The sequence below is a fragment of the Blennius ocellaris genome (assembly GCF_963422515.1).
Source record: "Blennius ocellaris genome assembly, chromosome: 19".
Lineage (NCBI taxonomy): Eukaryota > Metazoa > Chordata > Actinopteri > Blenniiformes > Blenniidae > Blennius > Blennius ocellaris.
In genome coordinates this window covers 275872-300539 of record NC_137668.1, presented here as the reverse complement: position 1 = coordinate 300539, position 24668 = coordinate 275872, and positions in this window count along the sequence as shown.

Sequence of the window (24668 nt, the reverse complement as noted above, 5' to 3'; positions counted from 1 at the left end):
ATCTGAACGACTGAAATGATCTGAACGACTGAAACGATCTGAACGACTGAAACGAGATGAACGACTGAAACGAGATGAACGACGGAAACGATCTGAACGACGGAAACGAGCTGAACGATGGAAACGATCTGAACGACGGAAACGAGCTGAACGACGGAAGCGATCTGAACGACTGAAACGATCTGAACGACGGAAGCGAACTGAACGACTGAAACGATCTGAACGACGGAAAAGAGCTGATGAGGGAAACGATCTGAACGACTAAAACGATCTGAACGACAAACGATCTGGATGACGGAAACGAGCTGAACGACGGAAACGATCTGAACGACTGAAACGATCTGAATGACTGAAACGATCTGAACGACTGAAACGATCTGAACGACTGAAACGATCTGAACGACGGAAACGATCTTAACGACTGAAACGATCTGAACGACAGAAACGATCTGAACGACGGAAAAGAGCTGATGAGGGAAACGATCTGAACGACTGAAACGATCTGAATGACTGAAACGATCTGAACGACTGAAACGATCTGAACGACGGAAACGATCTTAACGACTGAAACGATTTGAACGACAGAAACGATCTGAACGACGGAAAAGAGCTGATGAGGGAAACGATCTGAACGACTAAAACGATCTGAACGACGGAAACGATCTGAACGACTGAAACGAGCTGAATTACGGAAACGATCTGAACGACTGAAACGATCTGAACGACTGAAACGATCTGATTTACGGAAATGATCTGAACGACTGAAACGAGCTGAATTACGGAAACGATCTGAACGACTGAAACGATCTGAACGACTGAAACGATCTGAACGACGGAAAAGAGCTGAACGACGGAAAAGAGCTGAACGACTGAAACGATCTGAACGACAAACGATCTGGATGACGGAAATGAGCTGAACGACGGAAACGATCTAAACGACAGAAACGATCTGAACGATGGAAACGAGCTGAACGACTGAAACGATCTGAACGACAGAAACGATCTGATGAGGGAAACGATCTGAACGACTGAAACGATCTGAATGACTGAAACGAGATGAACGATCTGAAAGACTGAAACAATCTGAACGACGGAAACGATCTGAACGACGGAAACGAGATGAACGACGGAAACGATCTGAACGACTGAAACGAGATGAACGACTGAAACGATCTGAACGACTGAAACGAGCTGAACGATGGAAACGAACTGAACGACGGAAACAATCTGAACGATGGAAACGAGCTGAACGACTGAAACGATCTGAACGACTGAAACGAGATGAACGATCTGAACGACTGAAACGATCTGAACGACGGAAAAGAGCTGATGAGGGAAACGATATGAACGACTAAAACGATCTGAACGACTGAAACGAGCTGAATTACGGAAACGATCTGAACGACTGAAACGATCTGAACGACTGAAACGAGCTGAACGATGGAAACGATTTGAACGACTGAAACGAGCTGAACGACAAACGATCTGAATGACGGAAACGAGCTGAATGACGGAAATGATCTGAACGACTGAAACGAGCTGAATTACGGAAACGATCTGAACGACTGAAACGATCTGAACGACTGAAACGATCTGAACGACTGAAACGATCTGAACGACGGAAAAGAGCTGAACGACGGAAACGATCTGAACGACGGAAACGAACTGATGAGGGAAACGATCTGAACGACTGAAAAGATCTGAACGACTGAAACGATCTGAACGACTGAAACGATCTGAACGACCTGAACGACGGAAACGATCTGAACGACGGAAACGATCTGAACGACTGAAACGATCTGAACGACGGAAACGATCTGAACGACGGAAACGATCTGAACGACGGAAACGATTTGAACGACGGAAACGAGCTGAACGACTGAAACGATCTGAACGACTGAAGCGAGCTGAACGATGGAAACGATTTGAACGACTGAAACGAGCTGAACGACGGAAACGATCTGAACGACTGAAACGAGCTGAACGATGGAAACGAACTGAACGACGGAAACGATCTGAACGACTGAAACGAGATGAACGACTGAAACGATCTGAACGACTGAAACGAGCTGAACGATGGAAACGAACTGAACGACGGAAACGATCTGAACGATGGAAACGAGCTGAACGACTGAAACGATCTGAACGACTGAAACGAGATGAACGACTGAAGCGAGCTGAACGATGGAAACGATTTGAACGACTGAAACGAGCTGAACGACAAACGATCTGAACGACGGAAACGATCTGAACGATGGAAACGAGCTGAACGACGGAAACGAGCTGAACGACTGAAACGATCTGAACGACTGAAGCGAGCTGAACGATGGAAACGATTTGAACGACTGAAACGAGCTGAACGACAAACGATCTGAATGACGGAAACGATCTGAACGACTGAAACGATCTGAACGACGGAAACGATCTTAACGACTGAAACGATCTGAACGACAGAAACGATCTGAACGACGGAAAAGAGCTGATGAGGGAAACGATCTGAACGACTAAAACGATCTGAACGACTGAAACGAGCTGAACGACTGAAACGATCTGAATGACGGAAACGAGCTGAATGATGGAAACGATCTGAACGACTGAAACGACCTGAACGACAGAAACGATCTGAACGACTGAAACGATCTGAACGACTGAAACGATCTGAATGACTGAAACGATCTGAACGACTTAAACGATCTGAACGACTGAAACGATCTGAACGACTGAAACGATCTGACTGACAGAAACGATCTGAACGACTGAAATGATCTGAACGACTGAAACGATCTGAACGACTGAAACGAGATGAACGACTGAAACGAGATGAACGACGGAAACGATCTGAACGACGGAAACGAGCTGAACGATGGAAACGATCTGAACGACGGAAACGAGCTGAACGACGGAAGCGATCTGAACGACTGAAACGATCTGAACGACGGAAGCGAACTGAACGACTGAAACGATCTGAACGACGGAAAAGAGCTGATGAGGGAAACGATCTGAACGACTAAAACGATCTGAACGACAAACGATCTGGATGACGGAAACGAGCTGAACGACGGAAACGATCTGAACGACTGAAACGATCTGAATGACTGAAACGATCTGAACGACTGAAACGATCTGAACGACTGAAACGATCTGAACGACGGAAACGATCTTAACGACTGAAACGATCTGAACGACAGAAACGATCTGAACGACGGAAAAGAGCTGATGAGGGAAACGATCTGAACGACTGAAACGATCTGAATGACTGAAACGATCTGAACGACTGAAACGATCTGAACGACGGAAACGATCTTAACGACTGAAACGATCTGAACGACAGAAACGATCTGAACGACGGAAAAGAGCTGATGAGGGAAACGATCTGAACGACTAAAACGATCTGAACGACGGAAACGATCTGAACGACTGAAACGATCTGAATTACGGAAATGATCTGAACGACTGAAACGAGCTGAATTACGGAAACGATCTGAACGACTGAAACGATCTGAACGACTGAAACGATCTGAACGACGGAAAAGAGCTGAACGACGGAAAAGAGCTGAACGACTGAAACGATCTGAACGACAAACGATCTGGATGACGGAAATGAGCTGAACGACGGAAACGATCTAAACGACAGAAACGATCTGAACGATGGAAACGAGCTGAACGACTGAAACGATCTGAACGACAGAAACGATCTGATGAGGGAAACGATCTGAACGACTGAAACGATCTGAATGACTGAAACGAGATGAACGATCTGAAAGACTGAAACAATCTGAACGACGGAAACGATCTGAACGACGGAAACGAGATGAACGACGGAAACGATCTGAACGACTGAAACGAGATGAACGACTGAAACGATCTGAACGACTGAAACGAGCTGAACGATGGAAACGAACTGAACGACGGAAACGATCTGAACGATGGAAACGAGCTGAACGACTGAAACGATCTGAACGACTGAAACGAGATGAACGATCTGAACGACTGAAACGATCTGAACGACGGAAACGATCTTAACGACTGAAACGATCTGAACGACAGAAACGATCTGAACGACGGAAAAGAGCTGATGAGGGAAACGATCTGAACGACTGAAACGATCTGAATGACTGAAACGATCTGAACGACTGAAACGATCTGAACGACGGAAACGATCTTAACGACTGAAACGATCTGAACGACAGAAACGATCTGAACGACGGAAAAGAGCTGATGAGGGAAACGATCTGAACGACTAAAACGATCTGAACGACGGAAACGATCTGAACGACTGAAACGATCTGAATTACGGAAATGATCTGAACGACTGAAACGAGCTGAATTACGGAAACGATCTGAACGACTGAAACGATCTGAACGACTGAAACGATCTGAACGACGGAAAAGAGCTGAACGACGGAAAAGAGCTGAACGACTGAAACGATCTGAACGACAAACGATCTGGATGACGGAAATGAGCTGAACGACGGAAACGATCTAAACGACAGAAACGATCTGAACGATGGAAACGAGCTGAACGACTGAAACGATCTGAACGACAGAAACGATCTGATGAGGGAAACGATCTGAACGACTGAAACGATCTGAATGACTGAAACGAGATGAACGATCTGAAAGACTGAAACAATCTGAACGACGGAAACGATCTGAACGACGGAAACGAGATGAACGACGGAAACGATCTGAACGACTGAAACGAGATGAACGACTGAAACGATCTGAACGACTGAAACGAGCTGAACGATGGAAACGAACTGAACGACGGAAACGATCTGAACGATGGAAACGAGCTGAACGACTGAAACGATCTGAACGACTGAAACGAGATGAACGATCTGAACGACTGAAACGATCTGAACGACGGAAACGATCTGAACGACGGAAAAGAGCTGATGAGGGAAACGATATGAACGACTAAAACGATCTGAACGACTGAAACGAGCTGAATTACGGAAACGATCTGAACGACTGAAACGATCTGAACGACTGAAACGAGCTGAACGATGGAAACGATTTGAACGACTGAAACGAGCTGAACGACAAACGATCTGAATGACGGAAACGAGCTGAATGACGGAAATGATCTGAACGACTGAAACGAGCTGAATTACGGAAACGATCTGAACGACTGAAACGATCTGAACGACTGAAACGATCTGAACGACTGAAACAATCTGAACGACGGAAAAGAGCTGAACGACGGAAACGATCTGAACGACGGAAACGAACTGATGAGGGAAACGATCTGAACGACTGAAAAGATCTGAACGACTGAAACGATCTGAACGACTGAAACGATCTGAACGACCTGAACGACGGAAACGATCTGAACGACGGAAACGATCTGAACGACTGAAACGATCTGAACGACGGAAACGATCTGAACGACGGAAACGATCTGAACGACGGAAACGATTTGAACGACGGAAACGAGCTGAACGACTGAAACGATCTGAACGACTGAAGCGAGCTGAACGATGGAAACGATTTGAACGACTGAAACGAGCTGAACGACAAACGATCTGAATGACGGAAACGATCTGAACGACTGAAACGATCTGAACGACGGAAACGATCTTAACGACTGAAACGATCTGAACGACAGAAACGATCTGAACGACGGAAAAGAGCTGATGAGGAAACGATCTGAACGACTAAAACGATCTGAACGACTGAAACGAGCTGAATTACGGAAACGATCTGAACGACTGAAACGAGCTGAACGACTGAAACGATCTGAACGACTGAAGCGAGCTGAACGATGGAAACGATTTGAACGACTGAAACGAGCTGAACGACAAACGATCTGAATGACGGAAACGAGCTGAATGATGGAAACGATCTGAACGACTGAAACGACCTGAACGACAGAAACGATCTGAACGACTGAAACGATCTGAACGACTGAAACGATCTGAATGACTGAAACGATCTGAACGACTTAAACGATCTGAACGACTGAAACGATCTGAACGACTGAAACGATCTGACTGACAGAAACGATCTGAACGACTGAAATGATCTGAACGACTGAAACGATCTGAACGACTGAAACGAGATGAACGACTGAAACGAGATGAACGACTGAAACGATCTGAACGACGGAAACGAGCTGAACGATGGAAACGATCTGAACGACGGAAACGAGCTGAACGACGGAAGCGATCTGAACGACTGAAACGATCTGAACGACGGAAGCGAACTGAACGACTGAAACGATCTGAACGACGGAAAAGAGCTGATGAGGGAAACGATCTGAACGACTAAAACGATCTGAACGACGGAAACGATCTTAACGACTGAAACGATCTGAACGACAGAAACGATCTGAACGACTGAAACGATCTGAATGACTGAAACGATCTGAACGACTAAAACGATCTGAACGACTGAAACGAGCTGAATTACGGAAACGATCTGAACGACTAAAACGATCTGAACGACTGAAACGAGCTGAACGATGGAAACGATTTGAACGACTGAAACGAGCTGAACGACAAACGATCTGAATGACGGAAACGAGCTGAATGACGGAAATGATCTGAACGACTGAAACGAGCTGAATTACGGAAACGATCTGAACGACTGAAACGATCTGAACGACGGAAACGATCTGAACGACGGAAACGATCTGAACGACGGAAACGAGCTGAACGACGGAAACGATCTGAACGACAGAAACGAGCTGAACGACGGAAACGAACTGAACGACGGAAACGATCTGAACGACTGAAACGAGATGAACGACTGAAACGATCTGAACGACTGAAACGAGCTTAACGATGGAAACGAACTGAACGACGGAAACGATCTGAACGATCTGAACGACTGAAACGATCTGAACGACGGAAACGATCTGAACGATGGAAACGAGCTGAACGACGTAAACGATCTGGACGACGGAAACGATCTGAACGATGGAAACAAACTGAACGACGGAAACGATCTGAACGACTGAAACGATCTGAACGACTGAAACGAGATGAACGACTGAAACGATCTGAACGACGGAAACGATCTGAACGACGGAAACGAACTGAACGACTGAAACGATCTGAACGACTGAAACGATCTGAACGACTGAAACGAGATGAACGACTGAAACGATCTGAACGACGGAAACGAGCTGAACGATGGAAACGATCTGAACGACGGAAACGAGCTGAACGACGGAAGCGATCTGAACGACTGAAGCGATCTGAACGACTGAAACGATCTGAACGACGGAAAAGAGCTGATGAGGGAAACGATCTGAACGACTGAAACGATCTGAACGACTGAAACGAGATGAACGACTGAAACGATCTGAACGACGGAAACGATCTGAACGACGGAAACGAACTGAACGACTGAAACGATCTGAACGACTGAAACGATCTGAACGACTGAAATGATCTGAACGACTGAAACGATCTGAACGACTGAAATGATCTGAACGACGGAAAAGAGCTGATGAGGGAAACGATCTGAACGACTAAAACGATCTGAACGACTGAAACGATCTGAATGACTGAAACGATCTGAACGACTGAAACGATCTGAACGACGGAAACGATCTTAACGACTGAAACGATCTGAACGACAGAAACGATCTGAACGACGGAAAAGAGCTGATGAGGGAAACGATCTGAACGACTAAAACGATCTGAACGACGGAAACGATCTGAACGACTGAAACGAGCTGAATTACGGAAACGATCTGAACGACTGAAACGATCTGAACGACTGAAACGATCTGAATTACGGAAATGATCTGAACGACTGAAACGAGCTGAATTACGGAAACGATCTGAACGACTGAAACGATCTGAACGTCTGAAACGATCTGAACGACGGAAAAGAGCTGAACGACGGAAAAGAGCTGAACGACTGAAACGATCTGAACGACAAACGATCTGGATGACGGAAATGAGCTGAACGACGGAAACGATCTAAACGACAGAAACGATCTGAACGATGGAAACGAGCTGAACGACTGAAACGATCTGAACGACAGAAACGATCTGATGAGGGAAACGATCTGAACGACTGAAACGATCTGAATGACTGAAACGAGATGAACGATCTGAAAGACTGAAACAATCTGAACGACGGAAACGATCTGAACGACGGAAACGAGATGAACGACGGAAACGATCTGAACGACGGAAACGATCTGAACGACGGAAACGATCTGAACGACGGAAACGATCTGAACGACTGAAACGAGCTGAACGATGGAAACGAACTGAACGACGGAAACGATCTGAACGACTGAAACGAGATGAACGACTGAAACGATCTGAACGACTGAAACGAGCTGAACGACTGAAACGATCTGAACGACAGAAACGAGCTGAACGATGGAAACGAACTGAACGACGGAAACGATCTGAACGACTGAAACGAGATGAACGACTGAAACGATCTGAACGACTGAAACGAGCTGAACGATGGAAACGAACTGAACGACGGAAACGATCTGAACGATGGAAACGAGCTGAACGACTGAAACGATCTGAACGACTGAAACGAGATGAACGATCTGAACGACTGAAACGATCTGAACGACTGAAACGAGATGAACGATCTGAACGACTGAAACGATATGAACGACTAAAACGATCTGAACGACTGAAACGAGCTGAATTACGGAAACGATCTGAACGACTGAAACGATCTGAACGACTGAAACGAGCTGAACGATGGAAACGATTTGAACGACTGAAACGAGCTGAACGACAAACGATCTGAATGACGGAAACGAGCTGAATGACGGAAATGATCTGAACGACTGAAACGAGCTGAATTACGGAAACGATCTGAACGACTGAAACGATCTGAACGACTGAAACGATCTGAACGACTGAAACGATCTGAACGACGGAAAAGAGCTGAACGACGGAAACGATCTGAACGACGGAAACGAACTGATGAGGGAAACGATCTGAACGACTGAAAAGATCTGAACGACTGAAACGATCTGAACGACCTGAACGACTGAAACGATCTGAACGACGGAAACGATCTGAACGACTGAAACGATCTGAACGACGGAAACGATCTGAACGACGGAAACGATCTGAACGACGGAAACGATTTGAACGACGGAAACGAGCTGAACGACTGAAACGATCTGAACGACTGAAGCGAGCTGAACGATGGAAACGATTTGAACGACTGAAACGAGCTGAACGACAAACGATCTGAATGACGGAAACGAGCTGAATGACGGAAACGATCTGAACAACGGAAACGAACTGATGAGGGAAACGATCTGAACGACTGAAACGATCTGAATGACTGAAACGATCTGAACGACTTAAACGATCTGAACGACTGAAACGATCTGAACGACTGAAACGATCTGAACGACTGAAACGATCTGACTGACAGAAACGATCTGAACGACTGAAATGATCTGAACGACTGAAACGATCTGAACGACTGAAACGAGATGAACGACTGAAACGAGATGAACGACTGAAACGATCTGAACGACGGAAACGAGCTGAACGATGGAAACGATCTGAACGACGGAAACGAGCTGAACGACGGAAGCGATCTGAACGACTGAAACGATCTGAACGACGGAAGCGAACTGAACGACTGAAACGATCTGAACGACGGAAAAGAGCTGATGAGGGAAACGATCTGAACGACTAAAACGATCTGAACGACTGAAACGAGCTGAATTACGGAAACGATCTGAACGACTGAAACGAGCTGAACGACTGAAACGATCTGAACGACTGAAGCGAGCTGAACGATGGAAACGATTTGAACGACTGAAACGAGCTGAACGACAAACGATCTGAATGACGGAAACGAGCTGAATGATGGAAACGATCTGAACGACTGAAACGACCTGAACGACAGAAACGATCTGAACGACTGAAACGATCTGAACGACGGAAACGAGCTGAACGACGGAAACGATCTGAACGACGGAAACGAGCTGAACGACGGAAGCGATCTGAACGACTGAAACGATCTGAACGACGGAAGCGAACTGAACGACTGAAACGATCTGAACGACGGAAAAGAGCTGATGAGGGAAACGATCTGAACGACTAAAACGATCTGAACGACAAACGATCTGGATGACGGAAACGAGCTGAACGACGGAAACGATCTGAACGACTGAAACGATCTGAATGACTGAAACGATCTGAACGACTGAAACGATCTGAACGACTGAAACGATCTGAACGACGGAAACGATCTTAACGACTGAAACGATCTGAACGACAGAAACGATCTGAACGACGGAAAAGAGCTGATGAGGGAAACGATCTGAACGACTAAAACGATCTGAACGACTGAAACGAGCTGAATTACGGAAACGATCTGAACGACTGAAACGAGCTGAACGACTGAAACGATCTGAACGACTGAAGCGAGCTGAACGATGGAAACGATTTGAACGACTGAAACGAGCTGAACGACAGAAACGATCTGAACGACGGAAAAGAGCTGATGAGGGAAACGATCTGAACGACTAAAACGATCTGAACGACTGAAATGAGCTGAATTACGGAAACGATCTGAACGACTGAAACGATCTGAACGACTGAAACGAGCTGAACGATGGAAACGATTTGAACGACTGAAACGAGCTGAACGACAAACGATCTGAATGACGGAAACGAGCTGAATGACGGAAATGATCTGAACGACTGAAACGAGCTGAATTACGGAAACGATCTGAACGACTGAAACGATCTGAACGACTGAAACGATCTGAACGACTGAAACGATCTGAACGACGGAAAAGAGCTGAACGACGGAAAAGAGCTGAACGACTGAAACGAGCTGAATTACGGAAACGATCTGAACGACTGAAACGATCTGAACGACTGAAACGATCTGAACGACTGAAACGATCTGAACGACGGAAAAGAGCTGAACGACGGAAAAGAGCTGAACGACTGAAACGATCTGAACGACGGAAACGAACTGATGAGGGAAACGATCTGAACGACTGAAAAGATCTGAACGACTGAAACGATCTGAACGACTGAAACGAGCTGAATGACAGAAACGAGCTGAACCACAGAAACGATCTGAACGACTGAAACGATCTGAACGACTGAAACGATCTGAACGACAGAAACGAGCTGAACGATCTGAACGACTGAAACGATCTGAACGACGGAAACGATCTGAATGACTGAAACGATCTGAACGACTGAAACGATCTGAACGACTGAAACGATCTGAACGACTGAAACGATCTGAACGACAGAAACGAGCTGAACGACTGAAATGATCTGAACGACTGAAACGATCTGAACGACAGAAACGAGCTGAACGACGGAAACGAGATGAACGACGGAAACGATCTGAACGACGGAAACGATCTGAACGACTGAAACGATCTGAACGACGGAAACGATCTGAACGACTGAAACGATCTGAACGACTGAAACGAGATGAACGATCTGAACGACTGAAACGATCTGAACGACGGAAACGAGATGAACGACGGAAACGATCTGAACGAAGGAAACGATCTGAACGACGGAAACGATCTGAACGACTGAAACGAGATGAACGACTGAAACGATCTGAACGACTAAAACGATCTGAACGACGGAAACGATCTGAACGCCGGAAACGATCTGAATTACGGAAACAATCTGAATGACTGAAACGATCTGAACGACTGAAACGATCTGAACGACAAACAATCTGGATGACGGAAATGAGCTGAACGACGGAAACGATCTGAACGACGGAAACGAACTGATGAAGGAAACGATCTGAACGACTGAAACGATCTGAACGACAGAAACGAGCTGAACGATCTGAACGACTGAAACGATCTGAACGACGGAAACGATCTGAACGACGGAAACGAGATGAACGACGGAAACGATCTGAACGACGGAAACGATCTGAACGACGGAAACGATCTGAACGACGGAAACGATTTGAACGAGGGAAACGAGCTGAACGACTGAAACGATCTGAATGACTGAAACGATTTGAACGACTTAAACGATCTGAACGACTGAAACGATCTGAACGACTGAAACGAGATGAACGTTCTGAACGACTGAAACGATCTGAACGACTGAAACGATCTGACTGACAGAAACGATCTGAACGACTGAAACGATCTGAACGACTGAAACGAGATGAACGATCTGAACGACTGAAACGATCTGAACGACTGAAACGATCTGAACGACAGAAACGATCTGAACGACTGAAACGATCTGAACGACAGAAACGATCTGAACGACTGAAACGATCTGAACGACGGAAACGATCTGAACGACGGAAACGAGATGAACGACGGAAACAATCTGAACGACGGAAACGAGCTGAACGACTGAAACGATCTGAACGACTGAAACGATTTGAACGACTGAAACGATCTGAACGACAGAAACGATCTAAACGACTGAAACGATCTGAACGACAGAAACGATCTGAACGACTGAAACGATCTGAACGACGGAAACGATCTGAACGACTGAAACGATCTGAACGACTGAAACGAGATGAACGATCTGAACGACTGAAACGATCTGAACGACGGAAACGAGATGAACGACGGAAACGATCTGAACGAAGGAAACGATCTGAACGACGGAAACGATCTGGACGACTGAAACGAGATGAACGACTGAAACGATCTGAACGACAGAAACGATCTGAACGACTGAAACGATCTGAACGACAGAAACGATCTGAACGACGGAAACGAGCTGAACGACTGAAACGATCTGAACGACTGAAACGAGCTGAACGACTGAAACGATCTGAACGACTGAAACGATCTGACTGACAGAAACGATCTGAACGACGGAAACGATCTGAACGACGGAAACGAGCTGAACGACTGAAACTATCTGAACGACTGAAACGATCTGAACGACGGAAACGAACTGATGAGGGAAACGATCTGAACGACTGAAACGATCTGAATGACTGAAACGAGATGAACGAGATGAACGACTGAAACGATCTGAACGACTGAAACGAGCTGAACGATGGAAACGAACTGAACGACGGAAACGATCTGAACGATGGAAACGAGCTGAACGACTGAAACGATCTGAACGACTGAAACGAGATGAACGATCTGAACGACTGAAACGATCTGAACGACGGAAACGATCTGAACGATGGAAACGAGCTGAACGACGGAAACGATCTGAATGACGGAAAAGAGCTGAACGACGTAAACGATCTGGACGACGGAAACGATCTGAACGATGGAAACAAACTGAACGACGGAAACGATCTTAACGATGGAAACGAGCTGAACGACGTAAACGAACTGATGAGGGAAACGATCTGAACGACTGAAACGATCTGAACGACTGAAACGAACTGATGAGGGAAACGATCTGAACGACTGAAACGATCTGAACGACTGAAACGATCTGAACGACTGAAACGAGATGAACGACTGAAACGATCTGAACGACAGAAACGATCTGAACGACTGAAACGATCTGAACGACAGAAACGATCTGAACGACGGAAACGAGCTGAACGACTGAAACGATCTGAACGACTGAAACGAGCTGAACGACTGAAACGATCTGACTGACAGAAACGATCTGATAGACGGAAACGATCTGAACGACGGAAACGAGCTGAACGACTGAAACGATCTGAACGACTGAAACGATCTGAACGACGGAAACGAACTGATGAGGGAAACGATCTGAACGACTGAAACGATCTGAATGACTGAAACGAGATGAACGAGATGAACGACTGAAACGATCTGAACGACTGAAACGAGCTGAACGATGGAAACGAACTGAACGACGGAAACGATCTGAACGATGGAAACGAGCTGAACGACTGAAACGATCTGAACGACTGAAACGAGATGAACGATCTGAACGACTGAAACGATCTGAACGACGGAAACGATCTGAACGATGGAAACGAGCTGAACGACTGAAACGATCTGAACGACTGAAACGAGATGAACGATCTGAACGACTGAAACGATCTGAACGACGTAAACGATCTGGACGACGGAAACGATCTGAACGATGGAAACAAACTGAACGACGGAAACGATCTTAACGATGGAAACGAGCTGAACGACGTAAACGAACTGATGAGGGAAACGATCTGAACGACTGAAACGATCTGAACGACTGAAACGAACTGATGAGGGAAACGATCTGAACGACTGAAACGATCTGAACGACTGAAACGATCTGAACGACTGAAACGAGATGAACGACTGAAACGATCTGAACGACGGAAACGATCTGAACGACGGAAACGAACTGAACGACTGAAACGATCTGAACGACTGAAACGATCTGAACGACTGAAACGATCTGAACGACTGAAACGAGATGAACGACTGAAACGATCTGAACGACGGAAACGAGGTGAACGATGGAAACGATCTGAACGACGGAAACGAGCTGAACGACGGAAGCGATCTGAACGACTGAAACGATCTGAACGACGGAAGCGAACTGAACGACTGAAACGATCTGAACGACGGAAAAGAGCTGATGAGGGAAACGATCTGAACGACTAAAACGATCTGAACGACAAACGATCTGGATGACGGAAACGAGCTGAACGACGGAAACGATCTGAACGACTGAAACGATCTGAAGGACTGAAACGATCTGAACGACTGAAACGATCTGAACGACTGAAACGATCTGAACGACGGAAACGATCTTAACGACTGAAACGATCTGAACGACAGAAACGATCTGAACGACGGAAAAGAGCTGATGAGGGAAACGATCTGAACGACTAAAACGATCTGAACGACGGAAACGATCTGAACGACTGAAACGAGCTGAATTACGGAAACGATCTGAACGACTGAAACGATCTGAATTACGGAAATGATCTGAACGACAGAAACGAGCTGAATTACGGAAACGATCTGAACGACTGAAACGATCTGAACGACTGAAACGATCTGAACGACGGAAAAGAGCTGAACGACGGAAAAGAGCTGAACGACGGAAACGAACTGATGAGGGAAACGATCTGAACGACTGAAAAGATCTGAACGACTGAAACGATCTGAACGACTGAAACGATCTGAACGACTGAAACGAGCTGAATGACAGAAACGAGCTGAACCACAGAAACGATCTGAACGACTGAAACGATCTGAACGACTGAAACGATCTGAACGACAGAAACGAGCTGAACGATCTGAACGACTGAAACGATCTGAACGACGGAAACGATCTGAACGACTGAAACGATCTGAACGACGGAAACGAGCTGAACGACTGAAACGATCTGAACGACTGAAGCGAGCTGAACGATGGAAACGATTTGAACGACTGAAACGAGCTGAACGACAAACGATCTGAATGACGGAAACGAGCTGAATGACGGAAACGATCTGAACAACGGAAACGAACTGATGAGGGAAACGATCTGAACGACTGAAACGATCTGAATGACTGAAACGATCTGAACGACTTAAACGATCTGAACGACTGAAACGATCTGAACGACTGAAACGATCTGACTGACAGAAACGATCTGAACGACTGAAATGATCTGAACGACTGAAACGATCTGAACGACAGAAACGAGCTGAACGACTTAAACGATCTGAACGACTGAAACTATCTGAACGACTGAAACGAGATGAACGATCTGAACGACTGAAACGATCTGAACGACTGAAACGATCTGAACGACAGAAACGAGCTGAACGACTGAAACGATCTGAACGACTGAAACGATCTGTCTGACAGAAACGATCTGAACGACGGAAACGAACTGATGAGGGAAACGATCTGAACGACTGAAACGATCTGAACGACTGAAACGATCTGAACGACGGAAACGAACTGATGAGGGAAACGATCTGAACGACTGAAACGATCTGAATGACTGAAACGAGATGAACGATCTGAAAGACTGAAACAATCTGAACGACGGAAACGATCTGAACGACGGAAACGAGATGAACGACGGAAACGATCTGAACGACGGAAACGATCTGAATGACGGAAAAGAGCTGAACGACGGAAACGATCTGAACGACAGAAACGAGCTGAACGATGGAAACGAGCTGAACGACTGAAACGATCAGAACGACTGAAACGATCTGAACGACTGAAACGAGATGAACGATCTGAACGACTGAAACGATCTGAACGACGGAAACGAGATGAACGATCTGAACGACTGAAACGATCTGAACGATGGAAACGATCTGAACGACGGAAACGATCTGAACGACTGAAACGAGATGAACGACTGAAACGATCTGAACGACGGAAACGATCTGAACGACTGAAACGAGATGAACGACTGAAACGATCTGAACGACTGAAACAATCTGAACGACGGAAACGATCTGAACGCCGGAAACGATCTGAATTACGGAAACAATCTGAATGACTGAAACGATCTGAACGACTGAAACGATCTGAACGACTGAAACGATCTGAACGACGGAAAAGAGATGAACGACGGAAACGATCTGAACGACGGAAACGATCTGAATGACGGAAAAGAGCTGAACGACGGAAACGATCTGAACGACAGAAACGAGCTGAACGATGGAAACGAGCTGAACGACTGAAACGATCAGAACGACTGAAACGATCTGAACGACTGAAACGAGATGAACGATCTGAACGACTGAAACGATCTGAACGACGGAAACGAGATGAACGATCTGAACGACTGAAACGATCTGAACGATGGAAACGATCTGAACGACGGAAACGATCTGAACGACTGAAACGAGATGAACGACTGAAACGATCTGAACGACTGAAACAATCTGAACGACGGAAACGATCTGAACGCCGGAAACGATCTGAATTACGGAAACAATCTGAATGACTGAAACGATCTGAACGACTGAAACGATCTGAACGACTGAAACGATCTGAACGACGGAAAAGAGCTGAACGACGTAAACGAACTGATGAAGGAAACGATCTGAACGACAGAAACGATCTGAACGACTGAAACGAACTGAACGACTGAAACGAGATGAACGACTGAAACGATCTGAACGACGGAAACGAACTGATGAGGGAAACGATCTGAACGACTGAAACGATCTGAATGACTGAAACGAGATGAACGATCTGAAAGACTGAAACAATCTGAACGACGGAAACGATCTGAACGACGGAAACGAGATGAACGACGGAAACGATCTGAACGACGGAAACGATCTGAATGACGGAAAAGAGCTGAACGACGGAAACGATCTGAACGACAGAAACGAGCTGAACGATGGAAACGAGCTGAACGACTGAAACGATCAGAACGACTGAAACGATCTGAACGACTGAAACGAGATGAACGATCTGAACGACTGAAACGATCTGAACGACGGAAACGAGATGAACGATCTGAACGACTGAAACGATCTGAACGATGGAAACGATCTGAACGACGGAAACGATCTGAACGACTGAAACGAGATGAACGACTGAAACGATCTGAACGACTGAAACAATCTGAACGACGGAAACGATCTGAACGCCGGAAACGATCTGAATTACGGAAACAATCTGAATGACTGAAACGATCTGAACGACTGAAACGATCTGAACGACTGAAACGATCTGAAAGACGGAAAAGAGATGAACGACGGAAACGATCTGAACGACGGAAACGATCTGAATGACGGAAAAGAGCTGAACGACGGAAACGATCTGAACGACAGAAACGAGCTGAACGATGGAAACGAGCTGAACGACTGAAACGATCAGAACGACTGAAACGATCTGAACGACTGAAACGAGATGAACGATCTGAACGACTGAAACGATCTGAACGACGGAAACGAGATGAACGATCTGAACGACTGAAACGATCTGAACGATGGAAACGATCTGAACGACGGAAACGATCTGAACGACTGAAACGAGATGAACGACTGAAACGATCTGAACGACTGAAACAATCTGAACGACGGAAACGATCTGAACGCCGGAAACGATCTGAATTACGGAAACAATCTGAATGACTGAAACGATCTGAACGACTGAAACGATCTGAACGACTGAAACGATCTGAACGACGGAAAAGAGCTGAACGACGGAAAAGAGCTGAACGACGGAAACGAACTGATGAGGGAAACGATCTGAACGACTGAAAAGATCTGAACGACTGAAACGATCTGAACGACTGAAACGATCTGAACGACTGAAACGAGCTGAATGACAGAAACGAGCTGAACCACAGAAACGATCTGAACGACTGAAACGATCTGAACGACTGAAACGATCTGAACGACAGAAACGAGCTGAACGATCTGAACGACTGAAACGATCTGAATGACTGAAACGATCTGAACGACTGAAACGAGCTGAATGACAGAAACGAGCTGAACCACAGAAACGATCTGAACGACTGAAACGATCTGACTGACAGAAACGATCTGAACGACTGAAATGATCTGAACGACTGAAACGATCTGAACGACAGAAACGAGCTGAACGACTTAAACGATCTGAACGACTGAAACTATCTGAACGACTGAAACGAGATGAACGATCTGAACGACTGAAACGATCTGAACGACTGAAACGATCTGAACGACAGAAACGAGCTGAACGACTGAAACGATCTGAACGACTGAAACGATCTGTCTGACAGAAACGATCTGAACGACGGAAACGAACTGATGAGGGAAACGATCTGAACGACTGAAACGATCTGAACGACTGAAACGATCTGAACGACTGAAACGAACTGAACGACTGAAACGAGATGAACGACTGAAACGATCTGAACGACGGAAACGAACTGATGAGGGAAACGATCTGAACGACTGAAACGATCTGAATGACTGAAACGAGATGAACGATCTGAAAGACTGAAACAATCTGAACGACGGAAACGATCTGAACGACGGAAACGAGATGAACGACGGAAACGATCTGAACGACGGAAACGATCTGAATGACGGAAAAGAGCTGAACGACGGAAACGATCTGAACGACAGAAACGAGCTGAACGATGGAAACGAGCTGAACGACTGAAACGATCAGAACGACTGAAACGATCTGAACGACTGAAACGAGATGAACGATCTGAACGACTGAAACGATCTGAACGACGGAAACGAGATGAACGATCTGAACGACTGAAACGATCTGAACGATGGAAACGATCTGAACGACGGAAACGATCTGAACGACTGAAACGAGATGAACGACTGAAACGATCTGAACGACTGAAACAATCTGAACGACGGAAACGATCTGAACGCCGGAAACGATCTGAATTACGGAAACAATCTGAATGACTGAAACGATCTGAACGACTGAAACGATCTGAACGACTGAAACGATCTGAAAGACGGAAAAGAGATGAACGACGGAAACGATCTGAACGACGGAAACGATCTGAATGACGGAAAAGAGCTGAACGACGGAAACGATCTGAACGACAGAAACGAGCTGAACGATGGAAACGAGCTGAACGACTGAAACGATCAGAACGACTGAAACGATCTGAACGACTGAAACGAGATGAACGATCTGAACGACTGAAACGATCTGAACGACGGAAACGAGATGAACGACTGAAACGATCTGAACGATGGAAACGATCTGAACGACGGAAACGATCTGAACGACTGAAACGAGATGAACGACTGAAACGATCTGAACGACTGAAACAATCTGAACGACGGAAACGATCTGAACGCCGGAAACGATCTGAATTACGGAAACAATCTGAATGACTGAAACGATCTGAACGACTGAAACGATCTGAACGACTGAAACGATCTGAACGACGGAAAAGAGCTGAACGACGGAAAAGAGCTGAACGACGGAAACGAACTGATGAGGGAAACGATCTGAACGACTGAAAAGATCTGAACGACTGAAACGATCTGAACGACTGAAACGATCTGAACGACTGAAACGAGCTGAATGACAGAAACGAGCTGAACCACAGAAACGATCTGAACGACTGAAACGATCTGAACGACTGAAACGATCTGAACGACAGAAACGAGCTGAACGATCTGAACGACTGAAACGATCTGAACGACGGAAACGATCTGAACGACTGAAACGATCTGAACGACGGAAACGAGCTGAACGACTGAAACGATCTGAACGACTGAAGCGAGCTGAACGATGGAAACGATTTGAACGACTGAAACGAGCTGAACGACAAACGATCTGAATGACGGAAACGAGCTGAATGACGGAAACGATCTGAACAACGGAAACGAACTGATGAGGGAAACGATCTGAACGACTGAAACGATCTGAATGACTGAAACGATCTGAACGACTTAAACGATCTGAACGACTGAAACGATCTGAACGACTGAAACGATCTGACTGACAGAAACGATCTGAACGACTGAAATGATCTGAACGACTGAAACGATCTGAACGACAGAAACGAGCTGAACGACTTAAACGATCTGAACGACTGAAACTATCTGAACGACTGAAACGAGATGAACGATCTGAACGACTGAAACGATCTGAACGACTGAAACGATCTGAACGACAGAAACGAGCTGAACGACTGAAACGATCTGAACGACTGAAACGATCTGTCTGACAGAAACGATCTGAACGACGGAAACGAACTGATGAGGGAAACGATCTGAACGACTGAAACGATCTGAACGACTGAAACGATCTGAACGACTGAAACGAACTGAACGACTGAAACGAGATGAACGACTGAAACGATCTGAACGACGGAAACGAACTGATGAGGGAAACGATCTGAACGACTGAAACGATCTGAATGACTGAAACGAGATGAACGATCTGAAAGACTGAAACAATCTGAACGACGGAAACGATCTGAACGACGGAAACGAGATGAACGACGGAAACGATCTGAACGACGGAAACGATCTGAATGACGGAAAAGAGCTGAACGACGGAAACGATCTGAACGACAGAAACGAGCTGAACGATGGAAACGAGCTGAACGACTGAAACGATCAGAACGACTGAAACGATCTGAACGACTGAAACGAGATGAACGATCTGAACGACTGAAACGATCTGAACGACGGAAACGAGATGAACGATCTGAACGACTGAAACGATCTGAACGATGGAAACGATCTGAACGACGGAAACGATCTGAACGACTGAAACGAGATGAACGACTGAAACGATCTGAACGACTGAAACAATCTGAACGACGGAAACGATCTGAACGCCGGAAACGATCTGAATTACGGAAACAATCTGAATGACTGAAACGATCTGAACGACTGAAACGATCTGAACGACTGAAACGATCTGAACGACGGAAAAGAGATGAACGACGGAAACGATCTGAACGACGGAAACGATCTGAATGACGGAAAAGAGCTGAACGACGGAAACGATCTGAACGACAGAAACGAGCTGAACGATGGAAACGAGCTGAACGACTGAAACGATCAGAACGACTGAAACGATCTGAACGACTGAAACGAGATGAACGATCTGAACGACTGAAACGATCTGAACGACGGAAACGAGATTGAACGATCTGAACGACTGAAACGATCTGAACGATGGAAACGATCTGAACGACGGAAACGATCTGAACGACTGAAACGAGATGAACGACTGAAACGATCTGAACGACTGAAACAATCTGAACGACGGAAACGATCTGAACGCCGGAAACGATCTGAATTACGGAAACAATCTGAATGACTGAAACGATCTGAACGACTGAAACGATCTGAACGACTGAAACGATCTGAACGACGGAAAAGAGCTGAACGACGTAAACGAACTGATGAAGGAAACGATCTGAACGACTGAAACGATATAAACGACTGAAACGATCTGAACGACTGAAACGAGATGAACGATCTGAACGACAGAAACGAGCTGAACGACTGAAACGATCTGAACGACTGAAACGATCTGACTGACAGAAACGATCTGAACGACTGAAACGATCTGAACGACGGAAACGATCTGAACGACGGAAACAATCTGAACGACGGAAACGAGCTGAACGACGTAAAACGATCTGAACGACTGAAACGATCTGAACGACGGAAACGAACTGATGAGGGAAACGATCTGAACGACTGAAACGATCTGAATGACTGAAACGAGATGAACGATCTGAAAGACTGAAACAATCTGAACGACGGAAACGATCTGAACGACGGAAACGAGATGAACGACGGAAACGATCTGAACGACGGAAACGATCTGAACGACGGAAACGAGCTGAACGACGGAAACGAGATGAACGACGGAAACGATCTGAACGACGGAAACGATCTGAACGACGGAAACGAGCTGAATGACGGAAAAGAGCTGAACGACGTAAACGATCTGGACGATGGAAACGATCTGAACGACGGAAACGAGCTGATGCGGGAAACGATTTGAAGGACTGAAACGATCTGAACGACTGAAACGATCTGAACGACTGAAACGATCTGAACGACTGAAAAGAGCTGATGAGGGAAACGATCTGAACGACTGAAATGATCTGAACGACGGAAACGATCTGAACGAGTGAAACGATCTGAACGAGTGAAGCGATCTGAACGACGGAAACGAACTGAACGACGGAAACGAACTGATGCGGGAAACGATTTGAAGGACTGAAACGATCTGAACGACTGAAATGATCTGAACGACGGAAACGATCTGAACGACGGAAACGAGCTGATGAGGGAAACGATTTGAAGGACTGAAACAATCTGAACGACTGAAACGATCTGAACGACGGAAACGAGCTGAACGACTGAAACGATCTGAACGACGGAAACGATCTGAACGACTGAAACGATCTGAACGACGGAAAAGAGCTGATGAGGGAAACGATCTGAACGACTGAAACGATCTGAACGACGGAAACGACGGAAACGACCTCATCGACGAAAACGATCTGAACGACTGAAACGATCTGAACGACTGAAACGATCTGAACGACTGAAACGATCTGAACGACTGAAAAGAGCTGAACGACGGAAACGATCTGAACGAGTGAAACGATATGAACGAGTGAAGCGATCTGAACGACTGAAACGATCTGAACGACAGAAACGATTTGAACGACGGAAACGAGCTGATGAGGGAAACGATTTGAAGGACTGAAACGATCTGAACGACTTAAACGATCTGAACGACGGAAACAATCTGAACGACAGAAACGATCTGAACGACGGAAACGATCTGAACGACTGAAACGATCTGAACGACGGAAACGATCTGAACGACTGAAACGATCTGAACGACTGAAACGATCTGAACGACTGAAAAGAGCTGATGAGGGAAACGATCTGAACGACTGAAATGATCTGAACGACGGAAACGATCTGAACGACGGAAACGAGCTGATGAGGGAAACGATTTGAAGGACTGAAACAATCTGAACGACTGAAACGATCTGAACGACGGAAACGAGCTGATGAGGGAAACGATCTGAACGACTGAAACGATCTGAGCGACGGAAACGAACTGAACGACTGAAACGATCTGAACGACGGAAACGACGGAAACGACCTCATCGACGAAAACGATCTGAACGACTGAAACGATCTGAACGACTGAAACGATCTGAACGACTGAAAAGCGCTGATGAGGGAAACGATCTGAACGACTGAAATGATCTGAACGAGTGAAACGATCTGAACGAGTGAAACGATCTGAACGACAGAAACGATCTGAACGACTGAAACGATCTGAACGACAGAAACGATCTGAACGACGGAAACAAGCTGATGCGGGAAACGATTTGAAGGACTGAAACGATCTGAACGACAGAAACGATCTGAACGACGGAAACGAGCTGATGAGGGAAACGATCTGAACGACTGAAATGATCTGAACGACTGAAACGATCTGAACGACGGAAACGACCTCATCGACGAAAACGATCTGAACGACTGAAACGATCTGAACGACGGAAACGAGCTGAACGACTGAAACGATCTGAACGACGGAAACGATCTGAACGACTGAAACAATCTGAACGACTGAAACGATCTGAACGACGGAAACGAGCTGAACGACTGAAACGATCTGAACGACGGAAACGATCTGAACGACTGAAACGATCTGAACGACGGAAACGATCTGAACGACTGAAACGATCTGAACGACTGAAACGATCTGAACGACTGAAAAGAGCTGATGAGGGAAACGATCTGAACGACTGAAACGATCTGAACGACTGAAACGATCTGAACGACGGAAACGATCTGAACGACAGAAACGAGCTGAACGACAGAAACGAGCTGAACGATGGAAACGAGCTGAACGACGGAAACGAGATGAACGACGGAAACGATCTGAACGATGGAAACGATCTGAACGACGGAAACGAACTGAACGACGGAAACGACCTGAACGACGGAAACGAACTGAACGACGGAAACGATCTGAACGACTTAAAAGAGCTGAACGACGGAAACGATCTGAACGACGGAAACGATCTGGACGACTTAAAAGAGCTGATGAGGGAAACGATCTGAACGACTGAAACGATTTGAACGACGGAAACGATCTGAACGACTGAAACGATCTGAACGACGGAAACGAACTGAACGACGGAAACGACCTGAACGACGGAAACGAAGTGAACGACGGAAACGATCTGAACGACTTAAAAGAGCTGAACGACGGAAACGATCTGATGAGGGAAACGATCTGAACGACTGAAACGATTTGAACGACGGAAACGATCTGAACGACTGAAACGATCTGAACGACTTAAAAGAG